This window comes from Siphateles boraxobius, unplaced genomic scaffold, assembly GCF_051911475.1.
Source record: "Siphateles boraxobius isolate OS27281-9 unplaced genomic scaffold, OSU_SipBor_1 61, whole genome shotgun sequence".
Classification (NCBI taxonomy): Eukaryota; Metazoa; Chordata; class Actinopteri; order Cypriniformes; family Leuciscidae; genus Siphateles; species Siphateles boraxobius.
The window spans coordinates 11,097,327-11,106,969 of NW_027509188.1; the positions used below are offsets into that span (position 1 = coordinate 11,097,327).

General features: G+C 40.4%; 1 long non-coding RNA gene across 3 annotated transcripts; it reads right to left on the reverse strand.

Annotated features, from left to right (window-relative positions):
- Positions 1-7,399: 7,399 nt before the first annotated feature.
- LOC143718389 (uncharacterized) lies at positions 7,400-8,773 on the reverse strand. Of its 3 annotated transcripts, XR_013196352.1 has the most exons (5): positions 8,644-8,773; positions 8,498-8,568; positions 8,358-8,434; positions 8,180-8,283; positions 7,400-8,143 (listed from the first exon to the last, which is right to left on the reverse strand). It is a non-coding gene; the product is annotated as an uncharacterized LOC143718389 (long non-coding RNA). The 3 variants fall into 3 exon arrangements; XR_013196351.1 differs by having other exon boundaries at positions 7,400-8,283; XR_013196353.1 differs by having other exon boundaries at positions 7,400-8,283; positions 8,498-8,560; positions 8,644-8,701.
- Between the last annotated feature and the right edge of the window lie 870 nt (positions 8,774-9,643).

The following is a 9,643-nucleotide window of genomic DNA, read 5'->3' on the forward strand; positions in this document are numbered from 1 at the left end:
TAATATAATTATATTGACAGGGTTTTTATTCAACTTACCCTCCTCAGCCATCTTGTTCTTGAGAACCACTGCCAGGCTCTGCAACCATGTGCAGTGTTGTGCCATCTCCATCACCAAAAATGCTTGTTTCCTCTTCCAGTCGCATTGTCAACATCACTTGGTCATGCAATTGTTTCTTGATTGAAATGTTTGCTAAGAATCAATAAAAGTTATATGCATACATGAGACAATCTTGCATAATAACACTGCAATGTTTTGTAACTACAAACATGTACTTTTTTATCCAATTCATTTATAATAAAAAACTGAAAATACACACATAAACTACCGGTAAATGAATTCTACAACACTCGATATGTTACATGCATGCCTTAGTTCATTATACTCTATATAGCAGAGCAGTAAATAAATTCTTGTGAAGCATCTGAAAACTTACATACCAATGCCATGAACCTCCCACAGCCATATCTGAGACACAGTGCTCTCTCCAGTGAGGGAATGCTCCACCACAGCAATGTCAATGTTTGTGGCAGTGTCTAGTACAAGAGTATTGTATTTCTCTATCTCCTGAAGAAGGAGCTTTTTGTCTTCTGCCAGCTTCCTTCGAAGGCGGTGTCAAAGCTTGCTGCTAACTAGAAAGACACAGGGATAGAAGTTTGTGACAGAACCGTTCAACAAGTAAAATGTATTGCAGCCAAAAAGTGAAAGCACATTGTGCTTTTATTACTTTAGAATGGGCAGTTATAAAATAAAATTGATTCAATGTATTTGTTGGTGGAGTAGGATGCATACAGTAGCTTCAATTTACTAACCTATTATTATCTATAGTTATACCATTTTGACGGTATAAATTTGCTTCAACTGCCTCATACTAAGGCAATGTCCACACTAATACGTTTTCGTTTGAAAACTTTATTCTCTGTTAATATTTTTCCCTTCCCTCCACACTGAGACGGCGTTTTTAAATCAACGAAAACGTAGCTTTTGGAAAACGCTCTCCAAAGCGGATAAATTTAAAAACACCGTCTTCACGTCGTAGTGTGGACTGTGAAAACGGAGGCTTTTGAATACGATGACGCATTTTTAGTCATGAGATACAGTCATAGGACCAATTCAGCCAAGATGGTGAATGACATTGTACAGCAGTTGTTTTGCATGCTCTCCGTTTTGACAGCCTTGTTAAAAATTAATGTCAGTTTGTACATACTGCAGATTGCGTTTCTTCAAAGGAGACGGAATGTTTACTCGCAGTTGTTGTTTAGTGGGGGAACTCGAGGACAGTTGTGTTTCAGACTGTACATGGAGTGGAGATTTTGGGTGAGACCTGGTGACCATGCTGTGCGTGGTGGGATAACTTTGTGAGTGGAATTGTCGAGCCTGAGGAGTGGCGTGAAAACTTTAGGATGCCAAGGGATTCTCTGTATCATCTGAGTGAACTGTTACAACCTCACACACTCAAAAAAATAAATTTTGCCTCTTGTTAAATGTAATTAATTAAAATAAGCAAAAGTAACACGTTTGTTTAATATTTTGTCACAACTTAATTTAATTGTGTTCAATCAACCTAATATATTTAAAACTGAAGTTTACTTAATTTATTTGTGTGAAAACTACATGAATTATTTTTGTTGACAACTAACTTGGCAGTGGATCTGTAGCTCCCAGCATGCTTTGCAAGGGACTGCATTAGGAGGGTAAATTTAGGGATTAAAATGTTATTTTATGTGTTTTTCAGTAAATGGAAAGATGTTGTTAGTTGATGTTAGTCTTTAATGTTCAGTTATGTTAGAAACTTACAGGACTTTATGTAATGTTTTTAATGGCGTATAATCAATCATCAATAATTCATAATTAATAGCTGATCATACGGGTTCTGAGTTATCACCTACAATTTTAAATTGCCCAAAAAGGGAATATAGTCCATCTGCATCTACATATGCATAGACAATTAACCACAACGAATTATAATCAATTATGAACACATATAATATACAGATAGGCTATATCAATTTTTAGAATATCCTTTAAACAGAATTTCATCGGGTTGTCCGTCCACCGAACCTACTGACGATCCTCTGATCACTTTCGCGAAAAGGATTATTCTGGTCACTATCAGGAAAAGCTATCCTTCTGTTTGTATAGAATAACTTTCTGATAATATTACTAATTAAAGTATTTATCAATATCAAGCTTGTAGCTTAGCATCACACATTTAAGAGGCTTTGTTTGATGATTACAGTCAGAGACAATAAAGAGTATAATGAGGGTTTAATAAATGAAGCTATAGCACAAATTACCTTTAACAACGAATATATACAGAATAATGAATAACGGAAGTAAGGAAAGGAGAAGAGAGAAAGCAGATCACAGAAATAGCAAATTTCACTCAACAGTTAACCTTTGAGAACCATCAAGAAATCACACACCTTAAAGCAGGGATAAACAGCTCTAAACACGTTTAGATTTCGATGGAAATAAAGACTACTTGCATTATAGACCTTTGTGTGGCTGAAACAAGGCTGTGTGGGTGTGTGGGTTATGGCGGTGTCAGACTTCGCCCCTTTCTACTATCAAGAATGGGAAACATAGTGTAATACATTTTATCATAACCTAATATATATTTTTACCTAAAGCAGACCGAGAGGATAAATTCGGTACCAAGAAATGTAGATTTTGCATATATAAAGGTGGATATATACTCTTAGAGTTTGATATGAGCACTTATAAAATTATAACTAGGCTTGGTACAAAAGCAGAAACACAAAGGCATACATGAATATATGGTATATTTTTCAGAATTACACATATTTTAGGTTTCATTACAAGAAAATTTGGTTGTGTGTGCGTGTGCGTTGTTAAGTCTTCCCCCAGGAATTCTTTCCTGTCGTAAAGGGGGTTCAGTTGATAAACATCTATTTGAAGCTTGCTCATCGCTGGCTTTTTGAGTGTTTTCTTTCCTTCGTGCGTGCCACAAAAGTGTCAATGGACAATTTGGACCCATTAGATGGAGACTTTTTGGCGCTCCCTAGTTGAGTTATAGGCAAAACTCAAAGGGTTAAAAGGTTTTTGACATGTTGGAATGAGCGAGCCATCCTGACATTGTCCATACGCTACACACTTCAACCAACTAATTAAGTATTCTCGTAAGTGTATAATCTGCCATTTAGAATACATACAAGCGAGCCGCTCGAATGGCGGAAGCCATGTTGCGCATCCATCTTGAAAATACATTAGCCAAAGAGGGACATACCTGGAAATTCGAGCTTCGCCTTTTGCGTTTTTACACTCAGTGGCACCGTGATGAATGCGAGGGGGAGATTACTCGCGACAGCCGCAGATTTTAAATAATATGGCCTCGGAATGGGAGGGGCTAAAAAGTAATATTCAGTTGGTAATCACACAATTTCACCGCTAGGTGGGAGTAAATCCCACACAGTGGCGGCTCTAGACCACAGTAACTAGGGGGGCCAGGCAGGGGCCACTTGTTCTTTTAGGGGGCACACCTTTAAAGTGTAAATTGCAGGTTAAATTTTTCACGAAGATTATGCAATGTGCTTACTAAGAATAAAGATAAGAACCCCCCACCATTTTTTTGTATGTTTTATACCAAAATGCTGAATATAATATGAAACGTTGGTACGTTTTACAGTTGTTTTAAGCACACCCCCTCCCTTCCACTAGGCTGGGTGTGACGTCATAACAGGGACTCCAAGCTTTTACTGTCTATGCTCCAAGCCTAGAGTTACATTATATTGGAGACCTAGCTATCAAAAAATGGTTAACTATTGTGTTTGTGCGGGATGTGCGAATACATCAAAAACAGGGGAGAGGCTCCCCAAGTTCCCTAAGGACAAACGGCTGATTCGTGCCTGTAAGTGTTAGCATACCCGAGGTAGAGCTTAGGTCCGGCCCAGAAAATCAAGCCCGACCCTACCCGAGCCTGTGCACGTTGTGTTCGAGCCCGGCCTTGCCCGACACATTAACTTTAATTATGAGCCCGAGCCTGATTTAAACCCGACTATTTTTTTTAAGCGTGGGTCGTTATAATTGACGTGCTCAACAACTTTCTATGTTCAGGGTTCCTACACAATTTCCATTTCAAAATTCCATACTTTTGCAGACTCAAATTTCCAGACTTCCCTACAGATTTTTCCGACCATATTTAAAGGGGAACTATGCAGGTTTTTTAGCTGAACTGAACAGCTTCGGAGTTATTGGAATAGTTATATGACTTATTTCGGTTTGAATGGTGGCCATCTCGCACCAACCCGGGTGCCTGTGAGTGGAAAAACCTCACTTGCAACTTTGGTTCGGCGGGCCGCCAGCCTCAGTGTCAGGAGGTATCGCGTGATATCAGCTCTCGCGATGTAACGAATTCCTTTACGGCACTGCACACATACGCGCCCCCCATCCAGGAACAAGGTAGGGAGGGATTGAGTTTGTCACACTATCGTTATGGCTGATTTGGCATATAAGAAGCAGAAAGCTAGGAAAGCATTGTCGAAGGAACAGAGAAAGAGGAAACTGCAGACTGACCGAGCGAGGAGTCAGACACGAGCATGGGCGTAATTTGCGGGTGTGATATGTCTCCATTGAAACATCTCGCGGCACAGATGTACCAATACAAACAAATAAAACATCTCCAGTTAACTCTAGTAGAGCATCGATTTCGTTCGTTTGTTAAGTAAGAGGCAATCTGAAATGTTTTGTTTTTTAAATTAAGTGACCAAAGTGCTCGTTGCCGCTGCGATCAGTGGCACGGATAGTGTTCTGTTGTGACTCACACAGCCTTCACACGGACGCGCGATTCAATCCGTTGCGGAGAGACTCTCTATATATGCTACACAAAACCTAATGCACAAAAAAAGTGTCCCTGCCTGATTAGTGTTGTCACGATACCAAAATTATTGTTTCGATACCGATACCAAGTGAAGAATTGCGATTTCGATACTTTTTCGATACTTTTCCTGAAAAGGAAAAGTATTTCTTAGAAGGCGTTTCACAAATACACCTCCTTTGCGTAGGTCTGTGCTCTTTAAATCCTGTAATAACCTTATATAAATATATCACTGACAAACATGCACAGCATGCTCTGATTATAATCATATAGCCTATAGATAATTTAATAATTTTTAAAAATAAGAGATATTGCGCTAAAATCTGTTGTTTTTCAAATCAAGCTGAGCGCTCTTTTTCGCTGCTATCAGCATGGATACAGTGTCTTTTGCGGCTCGCGCACCTTCTTCACTCGGACGCGCACTTCTATCTATCGCCGTTGCGGAGACTCTCTATTCGTTGCGGAGACTCTCTACTCTGCACATTTTGACCAGCGGGCAGCGGCCGCACACCCCCCCCCCCTCCCCCCCCCCCCCGGGAAATGTCCTGACTCTCCTGAGGCACTGGAAGCGTCCGTTGCACACACCAACATGAAATACGTCTTTTACAAATCTGGAACGCGGTCATTCATAGAAGTATCGATACTAATAAATTTAGGAATCGTGATGTTTTTAATTTCCGAGAATCGGGAACTTTTGAAGTATCGGTGCACCGTGCAACCCTATGCCTGATATACAACCACTAATAAACAATGGGTTTTGATGAGGAAAAAAAACTATACTAATTAGTGCGGATTAGAACCCAGAACCTCTGACACGCTTGGCAAAAGTTCTGCCACTGGACTATTAGTACATGTGGATATCTATTTATTCACGTGAAAATTCTCACCACTAACAACATAGATTAGATCTCATTAAACGACTAATTTAACACAATGTACTATTGTATACTATGTAACACGTCACGCTCTGTGTGAGTGGTATTTACGAAAGTAACGTTAAATACAAGTACTCCACAGCGACTCTAGGGGTCGCTGTTTGACAAAAACAGAATTCCTGCATAGTGTGCCTTCAACTTGTTCTGATAAATTGTTTTAAAATTCAACTGCTAACAAGTATGTTACATTCTAAAGATTTATTATTGGCGTTTTTGCCTTTTATTAGGATAGGAAAGTAGCTAGACAGGAAGATCGGGAAAAGTCCACGAGCCAGGACTCGAACTCAGGTCTCCTGAAGCACAACGGCGCTACATGGCGACGCACTTACCCACAATGCTATCAGCACCGACAAGCATATTACACTCTGAGTCAAAACGTGTATGCTATCATGTTAAATTTGTAAATTAGAAAATTGTAACTATTGTTGCTCATACAAGTCAATTAACACCAAACCCAGTCAAGTTCAAAGCACAGCATTTTATTAAAACTGCAATGCTAAAACAGTGCAATGTTGTTCATTTTTGTAATTTTGTAAATTTAAATAACTGTAAACCCCTACAGAAACAGCAGGGATGTTCATGTACAATTAACCAGAAAATTAGAAAATAGAGCTAAAGTCAATTGACAATGCTTAATTGGCTGTTAGGTACAGCAAACTTGTAAATACTGTTTAACCAATAGGCAAATAATAAATAAAATATTTAGAAATCCTACATTAAAATAATGCCTTTTGTGACCTCAATGAACAAAATGCTAAATCAGTCACAAAAAAATTTAAAGGGTTAATTTACCCAAAAATTTCTATCATCATTTACTTACCCTCATGTCATTCTAAACTAATTCAAACTTTTGTTAATATTGGAAACACACATGAAGATATTTAATAAGGAACTGAAATTTCTCAGGTTTTTTAAAAATATATTAATTTGTGTTGTCTTATAGTTTTGAAAGACATGGGGGTGAATAAATGATGACGCATTTTTATTTTGGGTTGAACTACCCCTTTAAGAACTCATCCATTGACTCTGTTTTATCCTCAAACCCAACTTGCTTTCTCAAACTACAAAGTGCTGTGTTAACCACTGTTGAACTGTGAAAAGGGAGGAACACACAGGTCTGACCTTTACTGCCATAGCTAGGCTACAAGTTTTTCATTTCATTAATTTTCGTAAAGTTTTTGTTATATTTCAGTAGCTCTTGCTCTTTATCCTTTGCAGCTTTCCTAAGGGCATTTGATTTTGCAAGCACAGAGATATTGTCACTGGCTTCTGCTTCAATTGGAAGTTCATCTGCGGATGTCAGAAGTGCATTTATGTTGTTGTGAAGCTTTCTTCTCTTCATCTTCATTTGGTCCACCTCATCCTGTAATACTTGCCGTTTCTTTGTTTGTTGTGTGTGCTCCCTCTTTTTGTTTTCCTCATTAAAGTATGTGTGGTCGAACGGCTACCAGCAAGACAGGAGTCAGGTTAAACTACAGAAAAAATTAGGCTATTGATATAATTTTGGTTGTCGACTACGCCATCTAGGGACTTGCACCCTAAAAATATATTACAAGCCACCGGCTTTTATGTACTCGAAGCACACAGGTCCGTTATCAGGGAGTAACTGGGCAGAGTCATGGGTTCTAAAAATACACTTTATTCAACAAACTTCAGACATATTATAAAAATCATCCCTTCATTATGCAAAATACTCAATTGCAACTGGACACACAAGAATGGAAAAAGAAAAAAAGAAATAATCAAAAAGCTGAATGTCCATAAACAACAACGGTAAATCACCACAAGAAAACAAATCAAAATAACACATACATTCCAAACACATTCATCAACACAACCATACAGGGCTGAAGCACATCCACCTCGGGCACCCCCGGCTTGAAGTGACCTCCAAAGAAAGCAAAACAAGCTCACTCAAAACTCCCACCACACCGGAAATACAGCACTCTCACGTGAACGGGAGACCCCACTACCACAGCCCTAGGACCCCCGCGTAAGTGGCCCTCAGCTCCTGCATGGAAATACAAAGAATAAACAGACAATACAATATCCAACTTCTTATCACTGTCAAAATAATACAAAACAAATTAATTAGGTCGAGATGGAACAGTCAGCTGGGCTTCCGTGCCCCAAAACCCAGCATTCCCATAATAACAAAATCATACAAAAAAAGGAAAAAAATAAATCACAATACGGAATCTACAAACACAAGAAAACTCCTTTTAGTCACGGATCACACCACAACAACAAAAAGTAGCAAAATAAGTCAAGCTATTCAATAAATCAATTAAATGAAAAACACAAACAACAGAACTGAAAATCAATTTTAAAAAAAAGAAACTAGACAACAATTAAATTCACCATGGCATTTCTAGACAAACAAACACAATCCAGGTTGACTGAAAACACACACACAAAGAAAGAACACACAATCGTAAAATCCGGGCGAGACAACAGCGCCGACCGGGCTGCTCGCGCTACTGCCAGATATTGCAACATGTGATGCCCAGCCTATCCAATACAAAGATTTTAAGAGTCCGGATATGGTCAAATATATTCTAATGGCAGAAATACTCAATACATACCATGGATGACGATTTCCCTAACGTAGATGAACTGAAGCCGGTGTACAGACGCCACTAAACGGCAACGCCACAGAACGCTGCAATGATGCACACTTTAAGCGCACATACACCATCCGCGAACCCACGTGAACGCCACTCACCTGAATAGACAACTGGCCAACCCAAGACTAGCTGCTCGTCAAGTGGTTCAACTGATTCGCATACTACCAGCCTATACCAGCGCCAACAAAGAATATTTATTGTCATATTCCCAGCAAACAGATCAAACGCAAACACTTACGCATACCTTTTCTCCTGCAGCACGTCGAGCCGGAATGATAACCAACCAATAGGGCGGGTGTTACAACCGATCGCATCACCCTACTGGCACAGCCCATTTAAATACGCACTTCCTCATTTGATATACCCAATGGGTGTGTAACGATGGTTCTTTTTGAGGGATGAAAGAAGACAAGGGTCGGCGTAACGGGGACTCGTAGAATTTATTAAATAAACACAAAAACAAAGTAAAGGTGCGACACATGCGCGTTCACCGTAGGTAAAACTACAGCACAATATAAAGACACTCTTTCCTGCTGGGCTCAGCTCTCAGTCCACTTTTATCAAACTCTTCCCGATGTGTAAACTCAGTCCATTCATAAAACTCTTTCCGATGTGCAAACTCAGTCCATTTGTCAGCCAGCAGGTTGTGAGTGTTCGTACGAGTCCCCAGTCCTTCTCTCTCTCGCTCTCCTGCACCAGCCAGCTTTTATGCGGTCTCCCCACGCCAATTACTGCAATCAGAGACAGGTGTTCGTCATTTAGCACTTGACCCACTTACTTACCGCTCGGCTCCTCCCTCAATCTCCCGCTGCAAACTCCGGAAAACCACGCCCCCCTCATCACAGGGTGATCTCTACGTCACCCACACACAGGCTTTTTCGGTCGACAAATCGTGCCTAGAGTTCGGGCCGGGCCTTTCTCATGTTGTATTGAGACCCCGGCTCGGATATGCGCCCAAGGTTTCTACCACTCCCTTCGTGGACCAGGTAGTGAACCTGCAAGCACTGCCCCAGGAGGAGGCAGACCCAGCCCTAGCTTTTCTCTGTCCCGTCCGCGCTCTGTGGGTTTATGTTGACAGAACGCAAAGTTTCAGAACCTCAGATCAGCTCTTTGTCTGTTACAAGCAGAGGTTAGCCCACTGGTTAGTGGACGCTATCACCCGAGCGTATGAGTCTCTGGGTGAGCCTTGTCCTCCCAGGTTGCGCGCTCACTCTACTAGAGGTGTTGCCGCTTCCTGGGCTTTG